This window comes from Rhinolophus ferrumequinum, chromosome 17, assembly GCF_004115265.2.
Source record: "Rhinolophus ferrumequinum isolate MPI-CBG mRhiFer1 chromosome 17, mRhiFer1_v1.p, whole genome shotgun sequence".
NCBI classification, from domain to species: Eukaryota; Metazoa; Chordata; class Mammalia; order Chiroptera; family Rhinolophidae; genus Rhinolophus; species Rhinolophus ferrumequinum.
In genome coordinates this window covers 47,590,528-47,596,406 of record NC_046300.1, presented here as the reverse complement: position 1 = coordinate 47,596,406, position 5,879 = coordinate 47,590,528, and the positions used below count along the sequence as shown (strand labels likewise).

Below are 5,879 nucleotides of genomic sequence, written 5' to 3'. Positions count from 1 at the left end.
CCAGTAGAACTGGCTCTGGAACAGGCTTACTATATGATGTTGGACAGACGATCTTACTTCTCTCCCCTTCTTTACGTTTATCTGTGGGATATCGGAGAGGAAAGCAATGGGTTGGTCTAAATCAGTAGCAGCCGCATCAGCATCACCTGGGAAGCTGTTAGAAGTTTAGATTTTCAGGACCCACCCCAAACCTAATGAATCAGAGCAGTCCGGGGTGGGGCCCAGCAATCTGTGCTTTAACATGCCCTCCAGGGGAATCTGAGGCATACTATATTTTGAGAACTATTGGGAACACGCCAATTAATTCATGTTGATTAATCCTAGTTAATACATGTCTTGGCAGCCATGGTGGCCGCAGTGTTCCCTGTGTGGCTCACCTGCAGCTGCGGGCCAGGACCCTGCGTGCCTTCTCCACTGCCATGTCCCCTGTCTCTAGATACTCTTGCCCAGAGACCAGACCCATGTACAACAGAAAGAATATTCACATCTGAAAGGCCACTGAGAAGAAAGGCACTACCACCTAGGACAGAGACCAGGATTGGCCTAGTGTTTACCCTGTAGCAGCACCGTTTAAACCCTGGGCAGTACCTTTTCCTGTTAGAATGGGTTGTCCAGTAAGGAAGGGAGTGCCAGGGCAAAGGAGAGAAATCTAGGACTTTCAAAGATCCTCAATTTTCTGCATTTGGTTCCTGTAGCAATGAAAAGGCACTGTGAAGCTCTTAAGAGATTTCTGCACTGGGTGGCCAGCTGTACTAGACAGTGATGAGAAATGCGAGAAGCATTTGCCAATTGAAATTGACACAGCTGATTATGTTTCATCAGGACCATCTATTCAAAACTCCAAAGCACGAGTGGTAACCTTAAGGGTTAAACTTTTCTGTTTGAATTTAGATGAACATGCAAAGAAGAAACTTATTGAACGTGTAGGAGAGTGATACTGAAGACCACAGATGTGCTTACATCAAGACAGATGGGTGCCTTTTAAAGAGATAGAATTTTGCTTATACAATGTATCTCCTAAAAGTTTTATACCAGGAATCTTGGAAAACTGAAGAATGGGAGAAAAATAAGGTTGAAGCAGACATGAAAGAGCATATATAAAAAAATACCTCCTCAGAAAAGAATATCCTAGAAACACTTCTCCAAATTAAAGCCACAGACAAAAATCTGGTAGTAAATAAAGAAGAGCTCCTCGGTACTAAAGAAGTTGAAGATTACAAAAAGTCTGTTGTTAGTCCCTTTCTCAGTACAAAGAATCAATGAAGAGACTATTAAATCTGACTTGAATTATGTAGAAAAATCTGCTTGATTTATTAGTTTTATGATATATATGTAATTGTTACCTAATTTGATATAAAGTTGAAAATGTTAAAAAAAAGACATTGTTTTACTTCAGTTAAAATTATTCCTTTCATACTAATGTACGATGGCAATGATTATTCACAAATTTTCTTATTTATACACTGGGGCAATTAGACTAATTAGATCTCTGATTTCTTCTGGTTCTAAAGTGTTTTGATTTTATTTCTGTGATAACAACTTTAGTTTTATATATATGTGTGTGTGTATATATATATATATATGTACTGTATATGGTTATTTTTTCACATGCTGCATTTGTTTCTCTACAAATTAGCACTTATCGGTTGCTTTTGAGTTATGATTTTGGTTATTTGGGAAGTTAAGCCTAGAATCCAGTCCCCTGTTCAGTGTTTTGTTCACATAACTGCTGTCTGTCCAATGCTTTTTTGCAGATGATAATTCTGATTAGAAACAGGTCCTTGGGAGTATTTTCTAACCTAAAAAGTTGTTTTCATCCCTGTATTTTGGGGCCCTTTATATTGATTTAACTCTGTTTAGTATACTGCTTTCTGTTTTCTAGGGCTTATTTCTCTAAACCCAAGCTTGCAGAAAAGTGGAAATGGAGATTAACTGGTATTCATCTGTCGATTCCCAGTTAGCGCTTTCACAGCTTAGGTGAGACATGAGGATAAGGACCTTGAGTTTAATTGGAGTAAATGACAAAATTCGAACTGACCTAAGAAACATTCTATTCAATTTAGCTGTCAATTCAGTATTTTTAAGTATATCTGTAAGTCATTTCGTACCACTTCCAAGGTTGTCCACAAGTGAGTAAGATCAAAATAAAAAAATCACTGACTTAAAAAAATCCTAGTTAGTACAATGCTGGCTAAATGTATTTAAAATAGTATTCTAAAATGTTAGACATGGAAGGAATCTTAAAGTTATTTAGGTCAATTATGTCAAGTTGCCATTTTATGGAAACTGGCAGGAAACTGAGGCCCAGAAGGCTATGGCCATGACAGAATCTTTTAGATGAGGCAGAAAGGCTTTGAAAAGCTTGAGCCACAGGATGCAATTGTTGCAGTTTGCTATTTTGTGGAGTATGGGCAGTGCCAGAGAACTATCCAAACAACTGCATGGATTTTATACCTGTGTGCGGTCACAAAACAGCAATTAGGAAATAGTGTGTTGCAGATTTTGACATGTATGAAACTATAGAACTACTTACTTTTTACAAGTCAACTCATGATGATCATTTCAAACAAAGCAGATCCTTGAATCTGTTCCGTAAGGATATGGTTGACAGAATGTCAGTATATTTTAACTTCATTTCATGTTCTGCAGATCAGATTTGAGAGGGTGAGATGGAAGAGTAGATTGAAGATATTAATTTAAATTAAGGATTTATTATTTTAAGGGTTGCTTTTGTGAAAAAAAAAAAAGGTGAATGATCAAATAACCAGTGTTCTCCAGTGGGTTGTAAAGGAAGAAATGTTATTCAAGATATTCAGAGATATACGATCTAATCTTTCCCTACTCCTCCTTGTTGTTTAATATTTTTAGGGGCTTAAAATCAGAGAGCCCTTTGGGACTCAGTTGACTGATCTCAAAGTAAAGGCTAAGACCAAGTGATACCTTGGAAATAAGAAATTAAAAGGAAAAACTGATTTCCAGAGGACTCACCCAGAAGTCCCTACAAATAAGATATTGCTTCTTGAGTTTAAAGAAGTACTGAACTAAGAGGCAGGGAGACCTAGGTTTAAATCAGTCAGTTACTGCTGTTATGACCTTGGCCCCTCAATGAATAGGAAGAATAACAGCCTCACACATCAGTTGAAGTTAACTGATTTATCACAAGATAGTACCTGGTATGGCATCCAGCACACTTGCCAGATTATTAATAAAATTAGTAGAGGCAGACAGTCCCATCAGAAGACTGCATGGAGACTTATGGGAAAAATGGAACCCTCATACAATGCTAGTCGAAATGTAAACTGGTACAGCCATTATGCAAACAGTATGGAGGTTCCTCAAAAAATTAAGACTAGAATTACTGTATGATGCAGCAATCCCTCTTCTAAGTATCTACCTAAAAAATCTGAAGACATTTATCCATAAAGATATATATATATATATATATATATATATATATATATATATATATATATATCTCCTATGTTCATTGCAGAATTATTCATGTTGACTAAGACATGAAAACAACCGAAGTATCCTTCGATAGATGACTGGATTAAGAAGATGTGGTACATGTATACAATGAAATATTACTTGACTTTAAAAAAAGGTGAAACACTGCCATTTGGGACAACATGGATGAATCTTGAGATTATCATGTAAGCAAAATAAGTCAGAAAGAAAAAGTTGAGAACCATATGATTTCACTCATATTTGGGATATAAACTGAAAGAAAGAAACAAACAAGACAAACAAGCAAAAACTCATAGACAAAGGTTTAGTGGTACTAGAGGATAAGGGGGGAAGAGGGGATGTAAAAGAGGGTAAGAGGGGTCAAATATATGGTGATGGAAGGAGAACTGACTCTGGGTGGTGAACACACAATGCAATACAGAAGGTGCCAAAAAAATGTATACACATTTCAAGAAAGGCGGAAACTGTATTAAAATTGTAATACAATGAATGACGCTAACATTCATTTGATTAACACCATGTTTTGAGTGAACGTCATACTACACATTGCTACCATAATTCGATTCAACTTCGAAAAGTAATACACAGATAACATCTGTTAAACATCTGTTAATATATGTACACTTTTTGGCACCCTTTGTATATAGATAATGTATTATAGAAATGTACACTTGAAACCTATATAATTTTTTTAAACGAATGTCACCCCAATAAATTTAGTGAAAAAATAAAAAGTTTATTTAAAAATGCTACCCAAAAGGAAAACTACAGGTTCAGCTTGCTTTACTGATTATTTCTATCAATCATTTAGGAAATAAATAATACCAATTCTGCACAAGCTCTTTCAAAACATAGAGGAAGAGGGAATATTTCTATTTATTTTATGAGGACAGCATGGACTTCATTCCCTTCCTCTCCACTTTTCTCTCTTTCTCCCATCCCACGTTTTCTTTTTCTTGTCTTCCTCTAAATATGTGACCATTTTGTTTCCCAGCAAGGGATGTCCTAATATAATTACAGGAAAGTGAAGACAATCAGTGGGCTTCCTCTCAATCACATCTTTTCCACTCCTTTCATTTCTCTGAGTCCTTTGGGATCTTGGACCTGGCATATGGGGCATGGGTTGGGGGCTAGTGGTGTGGCGGTAGGCAGATCTCTCCGGTAGTGCATGTGCAGGCAAGTTCACCGAGGCAACCACCATCACTGTTCAACAAAGTCATTAACCCTGAGCAGGGAAACATGCTTTTCTCTCTGTGCTTGGCTTCCTCAGCAACCAGATGTATTGAAATTACATAAATAGAATTACTCGCCATACATCTTTGTAAACAACATAATTATACAGCGGCCAATGTGTCTGTTGCCCGTAGAAAATGTCCTGAATGTCTTTGGAAGTCATGAATCATTGGTAGCCTCCTCCACCCACTCATCCGCCCGCCTTCCCATAAGAACAGCCGGCGATGAGAAGGAGCAATTGCACGTAAATCTCTCTCCTGCATCAAATCACCCATCAGAAACACAGAGCGGTGGAAGTGTTGGCATCTTCACTCACCTGAAAACTAGCAGTTTTCTCCGAGGACTTTAAAGAAGCATGGGTTAATGAGAACATTTCATTATCTGGTGAAATCTTGGCATGCTTGGAGACCAATTAGGGAACTCTTGAAGTCATCCCTCTCACTACGTAACAACAACTTCAATTACAGTAATTTAGAAAATTGCATACTTTAGATATCAGTTCCCTAACTTTTTGTGAAATGTTGTGCTTCATTTCATTAAAAGTCTGCATTTCGCTGAAACATACGCATGATAGGAATGTGTTATAAATACATTCATAAAGTGTGGTTCAGTGTCATGGCTTAGCCTGCTCCCTATTTTCTGCTATTCTCATTACACTCATTGCTAAAGTTGTTGATTTAAGTCTGAAGGAGTATTCTACGTGCACCTCACCTCACTCCATGTCCCCTTCTTATAGGACCTTGGTAAGTTAAAGATTGTTTTAAAGAAATGGGGATATCTTCAAACCATTCATAGCAGCACTCCCCGTCCTCAAGTCTAGAGAAAACATAGCTTATTCTTTTGGTGTTGTTGTATTCAGAAATTTTAAGAATTACTTATTTTTTTAGTTACCATTGACATTCAATATTATATTAGTTTCAGGTGAACAGCATAGTGGTTAGACATTTACAAAATTTATGAAGTGACCCTCCCCTCCAATTAGTCTAGTACCCACCTGGCACTATACCTAGTTGTTGCAACGTTACTGACTGTATTCCCTATGCTGTACTTTTACATCTCTGACTACTTTGTAACTAGTACCAATTTATATCTCCTAATCTCTTCATCTTTTTCACCCAGCTTCCCAACCCCTTTCCTCTAGCAACCATCAGTTCTCTGCATCTATGAGTCGTTTC

General features: G+C 37.3%; 1 pseudogene; it reads left to right on the top strand.

Annotated features, from left to right (window-relative positions):
- The first annotated feature begins 345 nt into the window (after positions 1–345).
- Positions 346–1,286, top strand: LOC117036588 (28S ribosomal protein S35, mitochondrial-like; annotated as a pseudogene).
- Positions 1,287–5,879: the final 4,593 nt, after the last annotated feature.